Genomic DNA, 26,845 nt, shown 5'->3' on the forward strand with positions numbered 1-26,845 from the left:
TTTCGGTAGAATGTGCAAGTGGATATTTGGATAACTGTGAAGATTTCGTTGGAAACGGGAGTATCTTCATATAAAATCTAGACAGAAGCATTCTCATAAACTTCTTTGTGATGAGTGTCCTCCACTAACAGAGTTCAACCTTTCTTTTGATTGAGCAGTTTGGAAACACTCTTTTTGTAGAATCTGTAAGTGGATATTTGGATACCTCTAACAATTTCGTTGGAAACGGGAATATCTTCATATAAAATCTAGACAGAAACATTCTTCGAAAATTCTTTGTGATGTGTGTCCTCAACTAACAGATTCCTACCTTTCTTTTGATACAGCAGTTTCGAAACAATCTTTCTGTAGAATCTGCAAGTGGATATTTGGATAACTGTGAAGATTTCGTTGGAAACGGGAATATCTTCATATAAAATCTAGACAGAAGCATTCTCAGAAACTTCTTTTTGATGTGTGTCCTCAACTAACAGAGTTCAACCATTCTTTTGATACAGCACTTTGGAAACCCTCTTTTTGTAGAATCTGCAAATGGATACTTGGATAAATGTGAAGATTTTCCTGGAAACGGGAATATCTTCATATAAAATCTAGACAGAAGCCTTTCCAGAAACTTCTTTGCAATGAGTGTCCTCAACTAGCAGAGTTCAAGCTTTCTTTTCATACAGCAGTTTTGAAACACTCTTTTTGTAGGATCTTCAAGTGGATATTTGGATAACTGTGAAGATTTCATTGGAAACGGGAATATCTTCATATAAAATCAAGACAGAAGCATTCTCAGAAACTTCTTTGTGGTGTGCGTCCTCAACTAACAGAGTTCAACCTTTCTTTAAATAGAGCAGTTTGGAAACTCTCTTTTTGTAGAATCTTTAAGTGGATATTTGGATAGCTCTAACGATTTCGTTGGAAACGGGAATATCTTCACCTAAAACCTACACAGAAGCACTGTCAGAAACTGCTTTGTGATATCTGCATTCAAGTCACAGAGCTGAACATTCCCTTTCATAGACCAGGTTTGAAACACTCTTTCTGTAGTATCTGGAAGTGGACATTTTGAGCGAATTCAGGCCTACGGTGAAAACAGAAATATCTTCCCATAAAAACAAGACAGAAAGATTCTCAGAAACTTAATCAGGATGTGTGTACTCAGTTTCCAGAGTTGAACCATTCTGTTGATACAGTAGTTTGGAAACACTCTTTTTGTAGAATCTGCAGGTGGATATTTGGATAACTGTGAAGATTTCGTTGGAAACGGGAATATCCTCATATAAAATCTACACAGAAGCATTCTCAGAAGCTTCTTTGTGATGAGTGTCCTCCACTAACAGAATTCAACCATTCTTTTGATTGAGCAGTTTGGAATCACTCTTTTTGTAGAATCTGTAAGTGGATATTTGGATACCTCTAACAATTTCATTGGAAACGGGAATATCTTCATATAAAATCAAGACAGAAGCATTCTCCGAAACTTCTTTGTGATGTGTGTCCTCAACTAACAGAGTTCAACCTTTCTTTTGATACAGAAGTTTGAAAACCCCCTTTTGGTAGAATCTGCAAGTGGATATTTGGATAACTGTGAAGATTTCATTGGAAACGGGAGTAACTTCATATAAAATCTAGACAGAAGCATTCTCAGAAACTTCTTTGTGATGAGTGTCCTCCACTAACAGAGTCCAACTTTTCTTTTGAAGCAGCAGTTTGGAAACAATCTTTCTGTAGAATCTGCAAGTGTATATTTGGATAACTGTGAAGATTTCGTTGGAAACGGGAATATCTTCATATAAAATCTAGACAGAAGCATTCTCAGAAACTTCTTTGTGATGTGTTTTCTCTACTTACAGAGTTCAACCTTTCTTTTGATACAGCAGTTTGGAAACACTCTTTTTGTAGAATCGGCAAGTGGATATTTGGATAACTGTGAAGAGTTCGTTGGAAACGGGAATATCTTCATATAAAATCTAGACAGAAGCATTCTCAAAAGCTTGTTTGTGATGAGTGTCCTCAACTAACGGAGCTCAACCATTCTTTTGATACAGCAGTTTGGAAACACTCTTTTGGTAGAATCTGCAAGTGGATATTTGGATAACTGTGAAAATTTCGTTGGAAACGGGAATATCTTCACATAAAATCTACACGGAAGCATTCTCAGAAACTTCTTTGACATGAGTTTCCTGAACTAAAGGAGTTCAACCTTTCTTTTCATACAGCAGTTTGGAAACCCTCTTTTAGAAGAATCTGCAAGTGGATATTTGGATAACAGTGAAGATTTCGTTGGAAACGGGAATATCTTCATATAAAATCTAAACAGAAGCATTCTCAGAAACTTCATTGTGATGTGTGTCCTCCACTAACAGAGTTCAAACATTCTTTTGACACTGTAGTTTGGAAACACTCTTTTTGTAGAATCTGCAAGTGGATATTTGGATAACTGTGAAGATTTCGTTGGAAATGGGAATATCTTCAAATGAAATCTAGACAGAAGCATTCTCAGAAATATCTTTTTGATGTGTCTTCAACTAACCGAGTTCCACCTTTCTTTTGATAGAGCAGTTTGGAAACACTCTTTTTGTAGAATCTGTAAGTGGATATTTGGATACCTCTAACAATTTCATTGGAAACGGGAATATCTTCATATAAAATCTAGACAGAAGCATTCTCCGAAACTTCTTTGTGATGTGTGTCCTCAACTAACAGAGTTCAATCTTTCTTTTGATACAGAAGTTTGAAAACCCCCTTTTGGTAGAATCTGCAAGTGGATATTTGGATAACTGTGAAGATTTCGTTGGAAACGGGAATATCTTCATATAAAATCTAGACAAAAGCATTCTCAGAAACTTCTTTGTGGTGTGCGTCCTCAACTAACAGAGTTCAACCTTTCTTTAAATAGAGCAGTTTGGAAACTCTCTTTTTGTAGAATCTGTAAGTGGATATTTGGATACCTCTAACAATTTCATTGGAAACGGGAATATCTTCATCTAAAATCTAGACAGAAGCACTGTCAGAAACTGCTTTCTGATGTCTGCATTCAAGTCACCAAGCTGAACATTCCCTTTCATAGACCAGGTTTGAAACACTCTTTTTGTAGTATCTGGAAGTGGACATTTTGAGCGAATTCAGGCCTACGGTGAAAACAGAAATATCTTCCCATAAAAAAGAGACAGAAAGATTCTCACAAACTTAATCGGGATGTGTGTACTCAGTTTCCAGAGTTGAACCTTTCTGTTGATACAGTAGTTTGATAACACTCTTTTTGTAGAATCTGCAGGTGGATATTTGGATAACTGTGAAGATTTCGTTGGAAACGGGAATATCTTCATATAAAATCTAGACAGAAGCATTCTCAGAAACTTCTTTGTGATGAGTGTCCTCCACTAACAGAGTTCAACCTTTCTTTTGATTGAGCAGTTTGGAATCCCTCTTTTTGTAGAATCTGTAAGTGGATATTTGGATACCTCTAACAATTACATTGGAAACGGGAATATCTTCATATAAAATCTAGACAGAAGCATTCTCTGAAACTTCTTTGTGATGTGTGTCCTCAACTAACAGAGTTCAACCTTTCTTTTGATACAGAAGTTTGAAAACCCCCTTTTGGTAGAATCTGCAAGTGGATATTTGGATAACTGTGAAGATTTCGTTGGAAACGGGATTATCTTAATGTAAAATCTAGACAGAAGCATTCTCATAAACTTCTTTGTGATGAGTGTCCTCCCCTAACAGAGTTCAACCTTTGTTTTGATTGAGCAGTTTGGAAACACTCTTTTTGTAGAATCTGTAAGTGGATATTTGGATACCTCTAACAATTTCGTTGGAAACGGGAATATCTTCATATAAAATCTAGACAGAAACATTCTCCGAAACTTCTTTGTGATGTGTGTCCTCAACTAACAGAGTCCAACATTTCTTTTGATACAGCAGTTTGGAAATAATCTTTCTGTAGAATCTGCAAGTGGATATTTGGATAACTGTGAAGATTTCTTGGAAACGGGAATATCTTCATATAAAATCTAGACAGAAGCATTCTCAGAAACTTCTTTTTGATGTGCGTCCTCAACTAACAGAGTTCAACCATTCTTTTGATACAGCACTTTGGAAACCCTCTTTTTGTAGAATCTGCAAGTGGATACTTGGATAAATGTGAAGATTTCCCTGGAAACGGGAATATATACATATAAAATCTAGACAGAAGCATTTCCAGAAACTTCTTTGCAATGAGTGTCCTCAACTAACAGAGCTCAACCTTTCTTTTCATACAGCAGTTTTGAAACACCCTTTTTGTAGGATCTGCAAGTGGATATTTGGATAACTTTGAAGATTTCGTTGGAAACGGGAATATCTTCATATAAAATCTAGACAGAAGCATTCTCAGAAACTTCTTTGTGATGTGTTTTCTCTACTTGCAGAGTTCAACGTTTCTTTGATAGAGCAGTTTGGAAACACTCTTTTTGTAGAATCGGTAAGTGGATATTTGGATAACTGTGAAGAGTTCGTTGGAAACGGGAATATCTTCATATAAAATCTAGACAGAAGCATTCTCAAAAGCTTGTTTGTGATGAGTGTCCTCAACTAACGGAGCTCAACCATTCTTTTGATACAGCAGTTTGGATACTCTCTTTTTGTAGAATCTGTAAGTGGATATTTGGATACCTCTAAAGATTTCGTTGGAAACGGGAATATCTTCATATAAAACCTAGACAAAAGCATTCTCAGAAACTTCTCTGTGGTGTGCGTCCTCAACTAACAGAGTTCAACCTTTCTTTAAAGAGAGCAGTTTGGAAACTCTCTTTTTGTAGAATCTGTAAGTGGATATTTGGATAGCCCTAACGATTTCGTTGGAAACGGGAATATATTCATCTAAAATCTAGACAGAAACACTGTCAGAAACTGCTTTGTGATATCTGCATTCAAGTCACAAAGCTGAACATTCCCTTTCATAGACCATGTTTGAAACAGACTTTTTGTAGTATCTGGAAGTGGACATTTTGAGCGAATTCAGGCCTACGGTGAAAACAGAAATATCTTCCCATAAAAAAGAGACAGAAAGATTCTCAGAAACTTAATCGGGATGTGTGTACTCGGTTTCCAGAGTTGAACCTTTCTGTTGATACAATAGTTTGGAAACACTCTTTTTGATGAATCTGCAGGTGGATATTTGGATAACTATGAACATTTCGTTGGAAACGGGAATATCTTCCTATAAAATCTAGACAGAAGCATTCTCAGAAACATCTTTTTGATGTGTGTCTTCAACTAAACGAGTTCCACCTTTCTTTTGATAGAGCAGTTTGGAAACACTCTTTTTGTAGAATCTGTAAGTGGATATTTGGATACCTCTAACAATTTCATTGGAAACGGGAATATCTTCATATAAAATCTAGACAGAAGCATTCTCAAAAACTTCTTTGTGATGTGTGTCCTCAACTAAGAGAGTTCAACCTTTCTTTTGATACAGAAGTTTGAAAACCCCCTTTCGGTAGAATGTGCAAGTGGATATTTGGATAACTGTGAAGATTTCGTTGGAAACGGGAGTATCTTCATATAAAATCTAGACAGAAGCATTCTCATAAACTTCTTTGTGATGAGTGTCCTCCACTAACAGAGTTCAACCTTTCTTTTGATTGAGCAGTTTGGAAACACTCTTTTTGTAGAATCTGTAAGTGGATATTTGGATACCTCTAACAATTTCGTTGGAAACGGGAATATCTTCATATAAAATCTAGACAGAAACATTCTTCGAAAATTCTTTGTGATGTGTGTCCTCAACTAACAGATTCCTACCTTTCTTTTGATACAGCAGTTTCGAAACAATCTTTCTGTAGAATCTGCAAGTGGATATTTGGATAACTGTGAAGATTTCGTTGGAAACGGGAATATCTTCATATAAAATCTAGACAGAAGCATTCTCAGAAACTTCTTTTTGATGTGTGTCCTCAACTAACAGAGTTCAACCATTCTTTTGATACAGCACTTTGGAAACCCTCTTTTTGTAGAATCTGCAAATGGATACTTGGATAAATGTGAAGATTTTCCTGGAAACGGGAATATCTTCATATAAAATCTAGACAGAAGCCTTTCCAGAAACTTCTTTGCAATGAGTGTCCTCAACTAGCAGAGTTCAAGCTTTCTTTTCATACAGCAGTTTTGAAACACTCTTTTTGTAGGATCTTCAAGTGGATATTTGGATAACTGTGAAGATTTCATTGGAAACGGGAATATCTTCATATAAAATCAAGACAGAAGCATTCTCAGAAACTTCTTTGTGGTGTGCGTCCTCAACTAACAGAGTTCAACCTTTCTTTAAATAGAGCAGTTTGGAAACTCTCTTTTTGTAGAATCTTTAAGTGGATATTTGGATAGCTCTAACGATTTCGTTGGAAACGGGAATATCTTCACCTAAAACCTACACAGAAGCACTGTCAGAAACTGCTTTGTGATATCTGCATTCATGTCACAGAGCTGAACATTCCCTTTCATAGACCAGGTTTGAAACACTCTTTCTGTAGTATCTGGAAGTGGACATTTTGAGCGAATTCAGGCCTACGGTGAAAACAGAAATATCTTCCCATAAAAAAAAGACAGAAAGATTCTCAGAAACTTAATCAGGATGTGTGTACTCAGTTTCCAGAGTTGAACCATTCTGTTGATACAGTAGTTTGGAAACACTCTTTTTGTAGAATCTGCAGGTGGATATTTGGATAACTGTGAAGATTTCGTTGGAAACGGGAATATCCTCATATAAAATCTACACAGAAGCATTCTCAGAAGCTTCTTTGTGATGAGTGTCCTCCACTAACAGAATTCAACCATTCTTTTGATTGAGCAGTTTGGAATCACTCTTTTTGTAGAATCTGTAAGTGGATATTTGGATACCTCTAACAATTTCATTGGAAACGGGAATATCTTCATATAAAATCAAGACAGAAGCATTCTCCGAAACTTCTTTGTGATGTGTGTCCTCAACTAACAGAGTTCAACCTTTCTTTTGATACAGAAGTTTGAAAACCCCCTTTTGGTAGAATCTGCAAGTGGATATTTGGATAACTGTGAAGATTTCATTGGAAACGGGAGTAACTTCATATAAAATCTAGAGAGAAGCATTCTCAGAAACTTCTTTGTGATGAGTGTCCTCCACTAACAGAGTCCAACTTTTCTCTTGAAGCAGCAGTTTGGAAACAATCTTTCTGTAGAATCTGCAAGTGTATATTTGGATAACTGTGAAGATTTCGTTGGAAACGGTAATATCTTCATATAAAATCTAGACAGAAGCATTCTCAGAAACTTCTTTGTGATGTGTTTTCTCTACTTACAGAGTTCAACCTTTCTTTTGATACAGCAGTTTGGAAACACTCTTTTTGTAGAATCGGCAAGTGGATATTTGGATAACTGTGAAGAGTTCGTTGGAAACGGGAATATCTTCATATAAAATCTAGACAGAAGCATTCTCAAAAGCTTGTTTGTGATGAGTGTCCTCAACTAACGGAGCTCAACCATTCTTTTGATACAGCAGTTTGGAAACACTCTTTTGGTAGAATCTGCAAGTGGATATTTGGATAACTGTGAAAATTTCGTTGGAAACGGGAATATCTTCATATAAAATCTAGACGGAAGCATTCTCAGAAACTTCTTTGACATGAGTTTCCTCAACTAAAGGAGTTCAACCTTTCTTTTCATACAGCAGTTTGGAAACCCTCTTTTAGAAGAATCTGCAAGTGGATATTTGGATAACAGTGAAGATTTCGTTGGAAACGGGAATATCTTCATATAAAATCTAAACAGAAGCATTCTCAGAAACTTCATTGTGATGTGTGTCCTCCACTAACAGAGTTCAAACTTTCTTTTGACACTGTAGTTTGGAAACACTCTTTTTGTAGAATCTGCAAGTGGATATTTGGATAACTGTGAAGATTTCGTTGGAAATGGGAATATCTTCAAATAAAATCTAGACAGAAGCATTCTCAGAAATATCTTTTTGATGTGTCTTCAACTAACCGAGTTCCACCTTTCTTTTGACAGAGCAGTTTGGAAACACTCTTTTTGTAGAATCTGTAAGTGGATATTTGGATACCTCTAACAATTTCATTGGAAACGGGAATATCTTCATATAAAATCTAGACAGAAGCATTCTCCGAAACTTCTTTGTGATGTGTGTCCTCAACTAACAGAGTTCAACCTTTCTTTTGATACAGAAGTTTGAAAACCCCCTTTTGGTAGAATCTGCAAGTGGATATTTGGATAACTGTGAAGATTTCGTTGGAAACGGGAATATCTTCATATAAAATCTAGACAGAAGCATTCTCAGAAGCTTCTTTGTGAGGAGTGTCCTCATCTAACCGAGTTCCACCTTTCTTTTGATAGAGCAGTTTGGAAACACTCTTTTTGTAGAATCTGTAAGTGGATATTTGGATACCTCTAACAATTTCATTGGAAACGGGAATATCTTCATATAAAATCTAGACAGAAGCATTCTCCGAAACTTCTTTGTGATGTGTGTCCTCAACTAACAGAGTTCAATCTTTCTTTTGATACAGAAGTTTGAAAACCCCCTTTTGGTAGAATCTGCAAGTGGATATTTGGATAACTGTGAAGATTTCGTTGGAAACGGGAATATCTTCATATAAAATCTAGACAGAAGCATTCTCAGAAGCTTCTTTGTGAGGAGTGTCCTCAACTAACAGAGTTCAACCATTCTTTTGATACAGCAGTTTGGATACTCTCTTTTTGTAGAATCTGTAAGTGGATATTTGGATACCTCTAAAGATTTCATTGGAAACTGGAATATCTTCATATAAAATCTAGACAAAAGCATTCTCAGAAACTTCTTTGTGGTGTGCGTCCTCAACTAACAGAGTTCAACCTTTCTTTAAAGAGAGCAGTTTGGAAACTCTCTTTTTGTAGAATCTGTAAGTGGATATATGGATAGCTCTAACGATTTCGTTGGAAACGGGAATATCTTCATCGAAAATCTACACAGAAGCACTTTCAGAAACTGCTTTGTGATATCTGCATTCAAGTCACAGAGCTGAACATTCCCTTTCATAGCCCAGGTTTGAAACACTCTTTCTGTAGTATCTGGAAGTGGACATTTTGAGCGAATTCAGGCCTACGGTGAAAACAGAAATATCTTCCCATAAAAAAGAGACAGAAAGATTCTCAGAAACTTAATCGGGATGTGTGTACTCAGTTACCAGAGTTGAACCTTTCTGTTGATACAGTAGTTGGGAAACACTCTTTTTGTAGAATCTGCAAGTGGATATTTGGATAACTTTGAAGATTTCGTTAAAAATTGGAATATCTTCATATAAAATCTAGACAAAAGCAATCACAGAAACTTCTTTGTGATGTGTTTTCTCTACTTACAGAGTTCCACATTTCTTTTGATACAGCAGTTTGGAAACACTCTTTTTGTAGAATCGGCAAATGGATATTAGGATAACTGTGAAGAGTTCGTTGGAAACGGGAATATCTTCATATAAAATCTAGACAGAAGCATTCTCAAAAGCTTGTTTGTGATGAGTGTCCTCAACTAACGGAGCTCAACCATTCTTTTGAAACAGCAGTTTGGAAACACTCTTTTCGTAGAATCCGCAAGTGGATATTTGGATAAGTGTGAAAATTTCTTTGGAAACGGGAATATCTTCGTATAAAATCTAGACGGAAGCATTCTCAGAAACTTCTTTGACATGAGTTTCCTCAACTAAAGGAGTTCAACCTTTCTTTTCATACAGCAGTTTGGAAAACCTCTTTTAGAAGCATCTGCAAGTGGATATTTGGATAACAGTGAAGATTTCATTGGAAACGGGAATATCTTCATATAAAATCTAAACAGAAGCATTCTCAGAAACTTCATTGTGATGTATTTCCTCCACTAACAGAGTTCAAACTTTCTTTTGACACTGTAGTGTGGAAACACTCTTTTTGTAGAATCTGCAAGTGGATATTTGGATAACTGTGAAGATTTCGATGGAAACCGGAATATCTTCATATAAAATCTAAACAGAAGCATTCTCAGAAACTTCATTGTGATGTGTGTCCTCCACTAACAGAGTTCAAGCTTCCTTTTGACACTGTAGTTTGGAAACACTCTTTTTGTAGAATCTGCAAGTGGATATTTCGATAACTGTGAAAATTTCTTTGGAAATGGGAATATCTTCAAATAAAATCTAGACAGAAGCATTCTCAGAGACATATTTTCGATGAGTGTCTTCAACTAACCGAGTTCCACCTTTCTTTTGACAGAGCAGTTTGGAAACACACTTTTTGTAGAATCTGTAAGTGGATATTTGGATACCTCTAACAATTTCATTGGAAACGGGAATATCTTCATATAAAATCTAGACAGAAGCATTCTCCGAAACTTCTTTGTGATGTGTGTCCTTAACTAATAGAGTTCAACCTTTCTTTTGATACAGAAGTTTGGATACTCTCTTTTTGTAGAATCTGTAAGTGGATATTTGGATACCTCTAAAGATTTCGTTGGAAACGGGAATATCTTCATATAAAATCTAGACAAAAGCATTCTCAGAAACTTCTTTGTGGTGTGCGTCCTCAACTAACAGAGTTCAACCTTTCTTTAAATAGAGCAGTTTGGAAACTCTCTTTTTGTAGAATCTGTAAGTGGATATTTGGATACCTCTAACGATTTCATTGGAAACGGGAATATCTTCATCTAAAATCTACACAGAAGCACTGTCAGAAACTGCTTTGTGATATCTGCATTCAAGTCACAGAGCTGAACATTCCCTTTCATAGCCCAGGTTTGAAACACTCTTTCTGTAGTATCTGGAAGTGGACATTTTGAGCGAATTCAGGCCTACGGTGAAAACAGAAATATCTTCCCATAAAAAAGAGACAGAAAGATTCTCAGAAACTTAATCGGGATGTGTGTACTCAGTTACCAGAGTTGAACCTTTCTGTTGATACAGTTGTTTGGAAACACTCTTTTTGTAGAATCTGCAAGTGGATATTTGGATAACTTTGAAGATTTCGTTTGAAACGGGAATATCTTCATATAAAATCTAGACAGAAGCATTCTCAGAAACCTCTTTGTGATGTGTTTTCTCTACTTACAGAGTTCCACCTTTCTTTTGATACAGCAGTTTGGAAACACTCTTTTTGTAGAATCGGCAAGTGGATATTTGGATAACTGTGAAGATTTCGTTGGAAACGGGAATATCTTCATATAAAATCTAAACAGAAGCATTCTCATAAACTTCATTGTGATGTGTGTCCTCCTCTAACAGAGTTCAAACTTTCTTTTGACACTGTAGTTTGGAAACATTCTTTTTTTAGAATCTGCAAGTGGATATTTCGATAACTGTGAAGATTTCGTTGGAAATGGGAATATTTTCATATAAAATCTAGACAGAAGCATTCTCAGAAACAACTTTTTGATGTGTGTCTTCAACTAACCGAGTTCCACCTTTGTTTTGATAGAGCAGTTTGGAAACACTCTTTTTGTGGAATCTGTAAGTGGATATTTGGATACCTCTAACAATTTCATTGGAAACGGGAATATCTTCATATAAAATCTAGACAGAAGCATTCTCAAAAGCTTGTTTGTGATGAGTGTCCTCAACTAACGGAGCTCAGCCATTCTTTTGATACAGCAGTTTGGAAACACTCTTTTGGTAGAATCTGCAAGTGGATATTTGGATAACTGTGAAGATTTCGTTGGAAACGGGAATATCTTCATATAAAATCTAGACAGAAGCATTCTCTGAAGCTTCTTTGTGATGAGTGTCCTCAACTAACAGAGTTCAACCATTCTTTTGATACAGCAGTTTGGATACTCTCTTTTTGTAGAATCTGTAAGTGGATATTTGGATACCTCTAAAGATTTCACTGGAAACGGGAATATCTTCATATAAAATCTAGACAAAAGCATTCTCAGAAACTTCTTTGTGGTGTGCGTCCTCAACTAACAGAGTTCAACCTTTCTTTAAATAGAGCAGTTTGGAAACTCTCTTTTTGTAGAATCTGTAAGTGGATATTTGGATACCTCTAACAATTTCATTGGAAACGGGAATATCTTCATATAAAATCTAGACAGAAGCATTCTCCGAAACTTCTTTGTGATGTGTGTCCTCAACTAACAGAGTTCAACCTTTCTTTTGATACAGAAGTTTGAAAACCCCCTTTTGGTAGAATCTGCAGGTGGATATTTGGATAACTGTGAAGATTTCGTTCGAAACGGGATTATCTTCATGTAAAATCTAGACAGAAGCATTCTCATAAACTTCTTTGTGATGAGTGTCCTCCCCTAACAGAGTTCAACCTTTGTTTTGATTGAGCAGTTTGGAAACACTCTTTTTGTAGAATCTGTAAGTGGATATTTGGATACCTCTAACAATTTCGTTGGAAACGGGAATATCTTCATACAAAATCTAGACAGAAACATTCTCCAAAACTTCTTTGTGATGTGTGTCCTCAACTAACAGAGTCCAACCTTTCTTTTGATACAGCAGCTTGGAAATAATCTTTCTGTAGAATCTGCAAGTGGATATTTGGATAACTGTGAAGATTTCCTTGGAAACGGGAATATCTTCATATAAAATCTAGACAGAAGCATTCTCAGAAACTTCTTTTTGATGTGTGTCCTCAACTAACAGAGTTCAACCATTCTTTTGATACAGCACTTTGGAAACCCTCTTTTTGTAGTATCTGCAAGTGGATACTTGGATAAATGTGAAGATTTCCCTGGAAACGGGAATATATTCATATAAAATCTAGACAGAAGCATTTCCAGAAACTTCTTTGCAATGAGTGTCCTCAACTAACAGAGCTCAACCTTTCTTTTCATACAGCAGTTTTGAAACACACTTTTTGTGGGATCTGCAAGTGGATATTTGTATAATTTTGAAGATTTCATTGGAAACGGGAGTATCTTCATATAAAATCTAGAGAGAAGCATTCTCAGAAACTTCTTTGTGATGAGTGTCCTCCACTAACAGAGTTCAACCTTTCTTTTGATTGAGCAGTTTGGAAACACTCTTTTTGTAGAATCTGTAAGTGGATATTTGGATACCTCTAACAATTTCATTGGAAACGGGAATATCTTCATATAAAATCTAGACAGAAACATTCTCCGAAACTTCTTTGTGATGTGTGTCCTCAACTAACAGAGTCCTACCTTTCTTTTGATACAGCAGTTTGGAAACAATCTTTCTGTAGAATCTGCAAGTGTATATTTGGATAACTGTGAAGATTTCGTTGGAAACGGGAATATCTTCATATAAAATCTAGACAGAAGCATTCTCAGAAACTTCTTTGTGATGAGGGTCCTCAACTAACAGAATTCAACCATTCTTTTGATACAGCACTTTGGAAACCCTCTTTTTGTAGAATCAGCATGTGGATATTTGGATCAATATGAAAATTTTCCTGGAAACGGGAATATATTCATATAAAATCAAGACAGAAGCATTTCCAGAAACTTCTTTGCGAGGAGTGTCCTCAGCTAACAAAGTTCAACCTTTCTTTTCATACAGCAGTTTTGAAACACTCTTTTTGTAGGATCTGCAACTGGATCTTTGGATAAATGTGAAAATTTCGTTGGAAACGGGAATATCTTCATATAAAATCTGGACGGAAGCATTCTCAGAAACTTCTTTGAGATGAGTTTCCTCAACTAACGGAGTTCAACGTTTCTTTTCATACAGCAGTTTGGAAACCCTCTTTTAGAAGAATCTGCCAGTGGATATTTGGATAAGTGTGAAGATTTCGTTGGAAACGGGAATATCTTCATATAAAATCTAGACAGAAGCATTCTCATAAACTTCATTGTGATGTGTGCCCTCCTCTAACAGAGTTCAAACTTTCTTTTGACACTGGAGTTTGGAAACACTCTTTCTTTAGAATCTGCAAGTGGATATTTCGATAACTGTGAAGATTTCGTTGGAAATGGGAATATCTTCATATAAAATCTAGACAGAAGCATTCTCAGAAACATCTCTTTGATGTGTGTCTCCAACTAACCGAGTTCCACCTTTCTTTTGATAGAGCAGTTTGGAAACACTCTTTTTGTGGAATCTGAAAGTGGATATTAGGATACCTCAAACAATTTCATTGGTAACGGGAATATCTTCATATAAAATCTAGACAGAAGCATTCTCCGAAACTTCTTTGTGATGTGTGTCCTCAACTTACAGAGTTCAACCTTTCTTTTGATACAGAAGTTTGAAAACCCCCTTTTGGTAGAATCTGCAAGTGGATATTTGGATAACTGTGAAGATTTCGTTGGAAACGGGAATATCTTCATATAAAATCTAGACAGAAGCATTCTCAGAAGCTTCTTTGTGATGAGTGTCCTCAACTAACAGAGTTCAACCATTCTTTTGATACAGCAGTTTGGATACTCTCTTTTTGTAGAATCTGTAAGTGGATATTTGGATACCTCTAAAGATTTCGTTGGAAACGGGAATATCTTCATATAAAATCTAGACAAAAGCATTCTCAGAAAGTTCTTTGTGGTGTGCGTCCTCAACTAACAGAGTTCAACCTTTCTTTAAATAGAGCAGTTTGGAAACTCTCTTTTTGTAGAATCTGTAAGTGGATATATGGATAGCTCTTACGATTTCGTTGGAAACGGGAATATCTTCATCTAAAATCTACACAGAAGCACTGTCAGAAACTGCTTTGTGATATCTGCATTCAAGTCACAAAGCTGAACATTCCCTTTCACAGACCAGGTTTGAAACACTCTTTCTGTAGTATCTGGAAGTGGACATTTTGAGCGAATTAAGGCCTACGGTGAAAACAGAAATATCTTCCCATAAAAAAGAGACAGAAAGATTCTCAGAAACTTAATCGGGATGAGTGTACTCAGTTACCAGAGTTGAACCTTTCTGTTGATACAGTAGTTTGGAAACACTCTTTTTGTAGAATCCGCAAGTGGATATTTGGATAACTTTGAAGATTTCGTTGGAAACGGGAATATCTTCATATAAAATCTAGACAGAAGCATTCTCAGAAACTTCTTCGTGATGTGTTTTCTCTACTTACAGAGTTCAACCTTTCTTTTGATACAGCAGTTTGGAAACACTCTTTTTGTAGAATCGGCAAGTGGATATTTGGATAACTGTGAAGAGTTCGTTGGAAACGGGAATATCTTCATATAAAATCTAGACAGAAGCATTCTCAAAAGCTTGTTTGTGATGAGTGTCCTCAACTAACGGAGCTCAACCATTCTTTTGATACAGAAGTTTGGAACACTCTTTTGGTAGAATCTGCAAGTGGATATTTGGATAACTGTGAAGATTTCGTTGGAAACGGGAATATCTTCATATAAAATCTAGACAGAAGCATTCGCAGAAGCTTCTTTGTGATGAGTGTCCTCAACTAACAGAGTTCAACCATTCTTTTGATACAGCAGTTTGGATACCCTCTTTTTGTAGAATCTGTAAGTGGATATTTGGATACCTCTAAAGATTTCGTTGGAAACGGGAATATCTTCATATAAAATCTAGACAAAAGCATTCTCAGAAACTTCTTTGTGGTGTGCGTCCTCAACTAACAGAGTTCAACCTTTCTTTAAATAGAGCAGTTTGGAAACTCTCTTTTTTTAGAATCTGTAAGTGGATATTTGGATAGCTCTAACGATTTCGTTGGAAACGGGAATATCTTCATCTAAAATCTAGACAGAAGCACTGTCAGAAACTGCTTTCTGATGTCTGCATTCAAGTCACCAAGCTGAACATTCCCTTTCATAGACCAGGTTTGAAACACTCTTTTTGTAGTATCTGGAAGTGGACATTTTGAGCGAATTCAGGCCTACGGTGAAAACAGAAATATCTTCCCATAAAAAAGAGACAGAAAGATTCTCACAAACTTAATCGGGATGTGTGTACTCAGTTTCCAGAGTTGAAACTTTCTGTTGATACAGTAGTTTGATAACACTCTTTTTGTAGAATCTGCAGGTGGATATTTGGATAACTGTGAAGATTTCGTTGGAAACGGGAATATCTTCATATAAAATCTAGACAGAAGCATTCTCAGAAACTTCTTTGTGATGAGTGTCCTCCGCTAACAGAGTTCAACCTTTCTTTTGATTGAGCAGTTTGGAATCCCTCTTTTTGTAGAATCTGTAAGTGGATATTTGGATACCTCTAACAATTTCATTGGAAACGGGAATATCTTCATATAAAATCTAGACAGAAGCATTCTCTGAAACTTCTTTGTGATGTGTGTCCTCAACTAACAGAGTTCAACCTTTCTTTTGATACAGAAGTTTGAAAACCCCCTTTTGGTAGAATCTGCAAGTGGATATTTGGATAACTGTGAAGATTTCGTTGGAAACGGGATTATCTTCATGTAAAATCTAGACAGAAGCATTCTCATAAACTTCTTTGTGATGAGTGTCCTCCCCTAACAGAGTTCAACCTTTGTTTTGATTGAGCAGTTTGGAAACACTCTTTTTGTAGAATCTGTAAGTGGATATTTGGATACCTCTAACAATTTCGTTGGAAACGGGAATATCTTCATATAAAATCTAGACAGAAACATTCTCCGAAACTTCTTTGTGATGTGTGTCCTCAACTAACAGAGTCCAACCTTTCTTTTGATACAGCAGTTTGGAAATAATCTTTCTGTAGAATCTGCAAGTGGATATTTGGATAACTGTGAAGATTTCCTTGGAAACGGGAATATCTTCATATAAAATCTAGACAGAAGCATTCTCAGAAACTTCTTTTTGATGTGCGTCCTCAACTAACAGAGTTCAACCATTCTTTTGATACAGCACTTTGGAAACCCTCTTTTTGTAGAATCTGCAAGTGGATACTTGGATAAATGTGAAGATTTCCCTGGAAACGGGAATATATACATATAAAATCTAGACAGAAGCATTTCCAGAAACTTCTTTGCAATGAGTGTCCTCAACTAACAGAGCTCAACCTTTCTTTTCATACAGCAGTTTTGAAACACCCTTTTTGTAGGATCTGCAAGTGGATATTTGGATAACTTTGAAGATTTCGTTGGAAACGGGAATATCTTCATATAAAATCTAGACAGAAGCATTCTCAGAAACTTCTTTGTGATGTGTTTTCTCTACTTGCAGAGTTCAACCTTTCTTTGATAGAGCAGTTTGGAAACACTCTTTTTGTAGAATCGGCAAGTGGATATTTGGATAACTGTGAAGAGTTCGTTGGAAACGGGATTATCTTCATATAAAATCTAGACAGAAGCATTCTCAAAAGCTTGTTTGTGATGAGTGTCCTCAACTAACGGAGCTCAACCATTCTTTTGATACAGCAGTTTGGATACTCTCTTTTTGTAGAATCTGTAAGTGGATATTTGGATACCTCTAAAGATTTCGTTGGAAACGGGAATATCTTCATATAAAACCTAGACAAAAGCATTCTCAGAAACTTCTTTGTGGTGTGCGTCCTCAACTAACAGAGTTCAACCTTTCTTTAAATAGAGCAGTTTGGAAACTCTCTTTTTGTAGAATCTGTAAGTGGATATTTGGATAGCCCTAACGATTTCGTTGGAAACGGGAATATATTCATCTAAAATCTAGACAGAAACACTGTCAGAAACTGCTTTGTGATATCTGCATTCAAGTCACAAAGCTGAACATTCCCTTTCATAGACCATGTTTGAAACAGACTTTTTGTAGTATCTGGAAGTGGACATTTTGAGCGAATTCAGGCCTACGGTGAAAACAGAAATATCTTCCCATAAAAAAGAGACAGAAAGATTCTCAGAAACTTAATCGGGATGTGTGTACTCGGTTTCCAGAGTTGAACCTTTCTGTTGATACAGTAGTTTGCAAACACTCTTTTTGATGAATCTGCAGGTGGATATTTGGATAACTATGAACATTTCGTTGGAAACGGGAATATCTTCCTATAAAATCTAGACAGAAGCATTCTCAGAAACATCTTTTTGATGTGTGTCTTCAACTAAACGAGTTCCACCTTTCTTTTGATAGAGCAGTTTGGAAACACTCTTTTTGTAGAATCTGTAAGTGGATATTTGGATACCTCTAACAATTTCATTGGAAACGGGAATATCTTCATATAAAATCTAGACAGAAGCATTCTCAAAAACTTCTTTGTGATGTGTGTCCTCAACTAAGAGAGTTCAACCTTTCTTTTGATACAGAAGTTTGAAAACCCCCTTTCGGTAGAATGTGCAAGTGGATATTTGGATAACTGTGAAGATTTCGTTGGAAACGGGAGTATCTTCATATAAAATCTAGACAGAAGCATTCTCATAAACTTCTTTGTGATGAGTGTCCTCCACTAACAGAGTTCAACCTTTCTTTTGATTGAGCAGTTTGGAAACACTCTTTTTGTAGAATCTGTAAGTGGATATTTGGATACCTCTAACAATTTCGTTGGAAACGGGAATATCTTCATATAAAATCTAGACAGAAACATTCTTCGAAAATTCTTTGTGATGTGTGTCCTCAACTAACAGATTCCTACCTTTCTTTTGATACAGCAGTTTCGAAACAATCTTTCTGTAGAATCTGCAAGTGGATATTTGGATAACTGTGAAGATTTCGTTGGAAACGGGAATATCTTCATATAAAATCTAGACAGAAGCATTCTCAGAAACTTCTTTTTGATGTGTGTCCTCAACTAACAGAGTTCAGCCATTCTTTTGATACAGCACTTTGGAAACCCTCTTTTTGTAGAATCTGCAAATGGATACTTGGATAAATGTGAAGATTTTCCTGGAAACGGGAATATCTTCATATAAAATCTAGACAGAAGCCTTTCCAGAAACTTCTTTGCAATGGGTGTCCTCAACTAGCAGAGTTCAAGCTTTCTTTTCATACAGCAGTTTTGAAACACTCTTTTTGTAGGATCTTCAAGTGGATATTTGGATAACTGTGAAGATTTCATTGGAAACGGGAATATCTTCATATAAAATCAAGACAGAAGCATTCTCAGAAACTTCTTTGTGGTGTGCGTCCTCAACTAACAGAGTTCAACCTTTCTTTAAATAGAGCAGTTTGGAAACTCTCTTTTTGTAGAATCTTTAAGTGGATATTTGGATAGCTCTAACGATTTCGTTGGAAACGGGAATATCTTCACCTAAAACCTACACAGAAGCACTGTCAGAAACTGCTTTGTGATATCTGCATTCAAGTCACAGAGCTGAACATTCCCTTTCATAGACCAGGTTTGAAACACTCTTTCTGTAGTATCTGGAAGTGGACATTTTGAGCGAATTCAGGCCTACGGTGAAAACAGAAATATCTTCCCATAAAAAAAAGACAGAAAGATTCTCAGAAACTTAATCAGGATGTGTGTACTCAGTTTCCAGAGTTGAACCATTATGTTGATACAGTAGTTTGGAAACACTCTTTTTGTAGAATCTGCAGGTGGATATTTGGATAACTGTGAAGATTTCGTTGGAAACGGGAATATCCTCATATAAAATCTACACAGAAGCATTCTCAGAAGCTTCTTTGTGATGAGTGTCCTCCACTAACAGAATTCAACCATTCTTTTGATTGAGCAGTTTGGAATCACTCTTTTTGTAGAATCTGTAAGTGGATATTTGGATACCTCTAACAATTTCATTGGAAACGGGAATATCTTCATATAAAATCAAGACAGAAGCATTCTCCGAAACTTCTTTGTGATGTGTGTCCTCAACTAACAGAGTTCAACCTTTCTTTTGATACAGAAGTTTGAAAACCCCCTTTTGGTAGAATCTGCAAGTGGATATTTGGATAACTGTGAAGATTTCATTGGAAACGGGAGTAACTTCATATAAAATCTAGACAGAAGCATTCTCAGAAACTTCATTGTGATGAGTGTCCTCCACTAACAGAGTCCAACTTTTCTTTTGAAGCAGCAGTTTGGAAACAATCTTTCTGTAGAATCTGCAAGTGTATATTTGGATAACTGTGAAGATTTCGTTGGAAACGGGAATATCTTCATATAAAATCTAGACAGAAGCATTCTCAGAAACTTCTTTGTGATGTGTTTTCTCTACTTACAGAGTTCAACCTTTCTTTTGATACAGCAGTTTGGAAACACTCTTTTTGTAGAATCGGCAAGTGGATATTTGGATAACTGTGAAGAGTTCGTTGGAAACGGGAATATCTTCATATAAAATCTAGACAGAAGCATTCTCAAAAGCTTGTTTGTGATGAGTGTCCTCAACTAACGGAGCTCAACCATTCTTTTGATACAGCAGTTTGGAAACACTCTTTTGGTAGAATCTGCAAGTGGATATTTGGATAACTGTGAAAATTTCGTTGGAAACGGGAATATCTTCATATAAAATCTACACGGAAGCATTCTCAGAAACTTCTTTGACATGAGTTTCCTCAACTAAAGGAGTTCAACCTTTCTTTTCATACAGCAGTTTGGAAACCCTCTTTTAGAAGAATCTGCAAGTGGATATTTGGATAACAGTGAAGATTTCGTTGGAAACGGGAATATCTTCATATAAAATCTAAACAGAAGCATTCTCAGAAACTTCATTGTGATGTGTGTCCTCCACTAACAGAGTTCAAACTTTCTTCTGACACTGTAGTTTGGAAACACTCTTTTTGTAGAATCTGCAAGTGGATATTTGGATAACTGTGAAGATTTCGTTGGAAATGGGAATATCTTCAAATAAAATCTAGACAGAAGCATTCTCAGAAATATCTTTTTGATGTGTCTTCAACTAACCGAGTTCCACCTTTCTTTTGATAGAGCAGTTTGGAAACACTCTTTTTGTAGAATCTGTAAGTGGATATTTGGATACCTCTAACAATTTCATTGGAAACGGGAATATCTTCATATAAAATCTAGACAGAAGCATTCTCCGAAACTTCTTTGTGATGTGTGTCCTCAACTAACAGAGTTCAATCTTTCTTTTGATACAGAAGTTTGAAAACCCCCTTTTGGTAGAATCTGCAAGTGGATATTTGGATAACTGTGAAGGTTTCGTTGGAAACGGGAATATCTTCATATAAAATCTAGACAGAAGCATTCTCAGAAGCTTCTTTGTGAGGAGTGTCCTCATCTAACCGAGTTCCACCTTTCTTTTGATAGAGCAGTTTGGAAACACTCTTTTTGTAGAATCTGTAAGTGGATATTTGGATACCTCTAACAATTTCATTGGAAACGGGAATATCTTCATATAAAATCTAGACAGAAGCATTCTCCGAAACTTCTTTGTGATGTGTGTCCTCAACTAACAGAGTTCAATCTTTCTTTTGATACAGAAGTTTGAAAACCCCCTTTTGGTAGAATCTGCAAGTGGATATTTGGATAACTGTGAAGATTTCGTTGGAAACGGGAATATCTTCATCGAAAATCTACACAGAAGCACTTTCAGAAACTGCTTTGTGATATCTGCATTCAAGTCACAGAGCTGAACATTCCCTTTCATAGCCCAGGTTTGAAACACTCTTTCTGTAGTATCTGGAAGTGGACATTTTGAGCGAATTCAGGCCTACGGTGAAAACAGAAATATCTTCCCATAAAAAAGAGACAGAAAGATTCTCAGAAACTTAATCGGGATGTGTGTACTCAGTTACCAGAGTTGAACCTTTCTGTTGATACAGTAGTTGGGAAACACTCTTTTTGTAGAATCTGCAAGTGGATATTTGGATAACTTTGAAGATTTCGTTGGAAACGGGAATATCTTCATATAAAATCTAGACAAAAGCATTCACAGAAACTTCTTTGTGATGTGTTTTCTCTACTTACAGAGTTCCACATTTCTTTTGATACAGCAGTTTGGAAACACTCTTTTTGTAGAATCGGCAAATGGATATTAGGATAACTGTGAAGAGTTCGTTGGAAACGGGAATATCTTCATATAAAATCTAGACAGAAGCATTCTCAAAAGCTTGTTTGTGATGAGTGTCCTCAACTAACGGAGCTCAACCATTCTTTTGAAACAGCAGTTTGGAAAAACTCTTTTCGTAGAATCCTCAAGTGGATATTTGGATAACTGTGAAAATTTCTTTGGAAACGGGAATATCTTCGTATAAAATCTAGACGGAAGCATTCTCAGAAACTTCTTTGACATGAGTTTCCTCAACAAAAGGAGTACAACCTTTCTTTTCATACAGCAGTTTGGAAAACCTCTTTTAGAAGCATCTGCAAGTGGATATTTGGATAACAGTGAAGATTTCATTGGAAACGGGAATATCTTCATATAAAATCTAAACAGAAGCATTCTCAGAAACTTCATTGTGATGTGTGTCCTCCACTAACAGAGTTCAAACTTTCTTTTGACACTGTAGTTTGGAAACACTCTTTTTGTAGAATCTGCAAGTGGATATTTGGATAACTGTGAAGATTTCGATGGAAACCGGAATATCTTCATATAAAATCTAAACAGAAGCATTCTCAGAAACTTCATTGTGATGTGTGTCCTCCACTAACAGAGTTCAAACTTCCTTTTGACACTGTAGTTTGGAAACACTCTTTTTGTAGAATCTGCAAGTGGATATTTCGATAACTGTGAAAATTTCTTTGAAAATGGGAATATCTTCAAATAAAATCTAGACAGAAGCATTCTCAGAGACATCTTTTCGATGTGTGTCTTCAACTAACCGAGTTCCACCTTTCTTTTGACAGAGCAGTTTGGAAACACACTTTTTGTAGAATCTGTAAGTGGATATTTGGATACCTCTAACAATTTCATTGGAAACGGGAATATCTTCATATAAAATCTAGACAGAAGCATTCTCCGAAACTTCTTTGTGATGTGTGTCCTTAACTAACAGAGTTCAACCTTTCTTTTGATACAGAAGTTTGGATACTCTCTTTTTGTAGAATCTGTAAGTGGATATTTGGATACCTCTAAAGATTTCGTTGGAAACGGGAATATCTTCATCTAAAATCTACACAGAAGCACTGTCAGAAACTGCTTTGTGATATCTGCATTCAAGTCACAGAGCTGAACATTCCCTTTCATAGCCCAGGTTTGAAACACTCTTTCTGTAGTATCTGGAAGTGGACATTTTGAGCGAATTCAGGCCTACGGTGAAAACAGAAATATCTTCCCATAAAAAAGAGACAGAAAGATTCTCAGAAACTTAATCGGGATGTGTGTACTCAGTTACCAGAGTTGAAACTTTCTGTTGATACAGTTGTTTGGAAACACTCTTTTTGTAGAATCTGCAAGTGGATATTTGGATAACTTTGAAGATTTCGTTGGAAACGGGAATATCTTCATATAAAATCTAGACAGAAGCATTCTCAGAAACCTCTTTGTGATGTGTTTTCTCTACTTACAGAGTTCAACCTTTCTTTTGATACAGCAGTTTGGAAACACTCTTTTTGTAGAATCGGCAAGTGGATATTTGGATAACTGTGAAGAGTTCGTTGGAAACGGGAATATCTTCATATAAAATCTAGACAGAAGCATTCTCAGAAGCTTCTTTGTGATGAGTGTCCTCAACTAACAGAATTCGACCATTCTTTTGATACAGCAGTTTGGATACTCTCTTTTTGTAGAATCTGTAAGTGGATATTTGGATACCTCTAAAGATTTCGTTGGAAACGGGAATATCTTCATATAAAATCTAGACAAAAGCATTCTCAGAAACTTCCTTGTGGTGTGCGTCCTCAACTAACAGAGTTCAACCTTTCTTTAAATAGAGCAGTTTGGAAACTCTCTTTTTGTAGAATCTGTAAGTGGATATTTGGATAGCTCTAAGGATTTCGTTGGAAACGGGAATATCTTCATCTAAAATCTACACAGAAGCACTGTCAGAAACTGCTTTGTGATATCTGCATTCAAGTCACAGAGCTGAACATTCCCTTTCATAGCCCAGGTTTGAAACACTCTTTCTGTAGTATCTGGAAGTGGACATTTTGAGCGAATTCAGGCCTACGGTGAAAACAGAAATATCTTCCCATAAAAAAGAGACAGAAAGATTCTCAGAAACTTAATCGTGATGTGTGTACTCAGTTACCAGAGTTGAACCTTTCTGTTGATACTGTAGTTGGGAAACACTCTTTTTGTAGAATCTGCAAGTGGATATTTGGATAACTTTGAAGATTTCGTTGGAAACGGGAATATCTTCATATAAAATCTAGACAGAAGCATTCTCAGAAACTTCTTTGTGATGTGTTTTCTCTACTTACAGAGTTCCACCTTTCTTTTGATACAGCAGTTTGGAAACACTCTTTTTGTAGAATCGGCAAATGGATATTAGGATAACTGTGAAGAGTTCATTGGAAACGGGAATATCTTCATATAAAATCTAGACAGAAGCATTCTCAAAAGCTTGTTTGTGATGAGTGTCCTCAACTAACGGAGCTCAACCATTCTTTTGATACTGCAGTTTGGAAACACTCTTTTGGTAGAATCTGCAAGTGGATATTTGGATAACTGTGAAAATTTCGTTGGAAACGGGAATATCTTCGTATAAAATCTAGACGGAAGCATTCTCAGAAACTTCTTTGACATGAGTTTCATCAACTAAAGGAGTTCAACCTTTCTTTTCATACAGCAGTTTGGAAAACCTCTTTTAGAAGAATCTGCAAGTGGATATTTGGATAACAGTGAAGATTTCATTGGAAACGGGAATATCTTCATATAAAATCTAAACAGAAGCATTCTCAGAAACTTCATTCTGATGTGTGTCCTCCACTAACAGAGTTCAAAATTTCTTTTGACACTGTAGTTTGGAAACACTCTTTTTGTGGAATCTGCAAGTGGATATTTGGATAACTGTGAAGATTTCGTTGGAAACGGGAATATCTTCATATAAAATCTAAACAGAAGCATTCTCAGAAACTTCATTGTGATGTGTGTCCTCCACTAACAGAGTTCAAACTTCCTTTTGACACTGTAGTTTCAAAACACTCTTTTTGTAGAATCTGCAAGTGGATATTTCGATAACTGTGAAGATTTCGTTGGAAATCGGAATATCTTCAAATAAAATCTAGACAGAAGCATTCTCAGAAAAATCTTTTCGATGTGTGTCTTCAACTAACCGAGTTCCACCTTTCTTTTGATAGAGCAGTTTGGAAACACTCTTTTTGTAGAATCTGTAAGTGGATATTTGGATACAACTAACAATTTCATTGGAAACGGGAATATCTTCATATAAAATCTAGACAGAAGCATTCTCCGAAACTTCTTTGTGATGTGTGTCCTCAACTAACAGAGTTCAACCTTTCTTTTGATACAGAAGTTTGGATACTCTCTTTTTGTAGAATCTGTAAGTGGATATTTGGATACCTCTGAAGATTTCGTTGGAAACGAGAATATCTTCATATAAAATCAACACAAAAACATTCTCAGAAACTTCTTTGTGGTGTGCGTCCTCAACTAACAGAGTTCAACCTTTCTTTCAATAGAGCAGTTTGGAAACTCTCTTTTTGTAGAATCTGTAAGTGGATATTTGGATAGCTCTAAGGATTTCGTTGGAAACGGGAATATCTTCATCTAAAATCTACAGAGAAGCACTGTCAGAAACTGCTTTGTGATATCTGCATTCAAGTCACAGAGCTGAACATTCCCTTTCATAGCCCAGGTTTGAAACACTCTTTCTGTAGTATCTGGAAGTGGACATTTTGAGCGAATTCAGGCCTACGGTGAAAACAGAAATATCTTCCCATAAAAAAGAGACAGAAAGATTCTCAGAAACTTAATCGGGATGTGTGTACTCAGTTACCAGAGTTGAACCTTTCTGTTGATACAGTAGTTGGGAAACACTCTTTTTGTAGAATCTGCAAGTGGATGTTTGGATAACTTTGAAGATTTCATTGGAAACGGGAATATCTTCATATAAAATCTAGACAGAAGCATTCTCAGAAACTTCTTTGTGATGTGTTTTCTCTACTTACAGAGTTCCACCTTTCTTTTGATACAGCAGTTTGGAAACACTCTTTTTGTAGAATTGGCAAATGGATATTAGGATAACTGTGAAGAGTTCGTTGGAATCGGGAATATCTTCATATAAAATCTAGACAGAAGCATTTTCAAAAGCTTGTTTGTGATGAGTGTCCTCAACTAACGGAGCTCAACCATTCTTTTGATACAGCAGTTTGGAAACACTCTTTTGGTAGAATCTGCAAGTGGATATTTGGATAACTGTGAAAATTTCGTTGGAAACGGGAATATCTTCGTATAAAATCTAGACGGAAGCATTCTCCGAAACTTCTTTGTGATGTGTGTCCTCAACTAACAGAGTTCAACATTTCTTTTGATACAGAAGTTTGGATACTCTCTTTTTGTAGAATCTGTAAGTGGATATTTGGATACCTCTGAAGATTTCGTTGGAAACGAGAATATCTTCATATAAAATCTGCACAAAAACATTCTCAGAAACTTCTTTGTGGTGTGCGTCCTCAACTAACATAGTTCAACCTTTCTTTAAATAGAGCAGTTTGGAAACTCTCTTTTTGTAGAATCTGTAAGTGGATATTTGGATAGCTCTAAGGATTTCGTTGGAAACGGGAATATCTTCATCTAAAATCTACACAGAAGCACTGTCAGAAACTGCTTTGTGATATCTGCATTCAAGTCACAGAGCTGAACATTCCCTTTCATAGCCCAGGTTTGAAACACTCTTTCTGTAGTATCTGGAAGTGGACATTTTGAGCGAATTCAGGCCTACGGTGAAAACAGAAATATCTTCCCATAAAAAAGAGACAGAAAGATTCTCAGAAACTTAATCGGGATGTGTGTACTCAGTTACCAGAGTTGAACCTTTCTGTTGATACTGTAGTTGGGAAACACTCTTTTTGTAGAATCTGCAAGTGGATGTTTGGATAACTTTGAAGATTTCATTGGAAACGGGAATATCTTCATATAAAATCTAGACAGAAGCATTCTCAGAAACTTCTTTGTGATGTGTTTTCTCTACTTACAGAGTTCCACCTTTCTTTTGATACAGCAGTTTGGAAACACTCTTTTTGTA

Source organism: Gorilla gorilla, chromosome 15, assembly GCF_029281585.2.
Source record: "Gorilla gorilla gorilla isolate KB3781 chromosome 15, NHGRI_mGorGor1-v2.1_pri, whole genome shotgun sequence".
Classification (NCBI taxonomy): domain Eukaryota; kingdom Metazoa; phylum Chordata; class Mammalia; order Primates; family Hominidae; genus Gorilla; species Gorilla gorilla.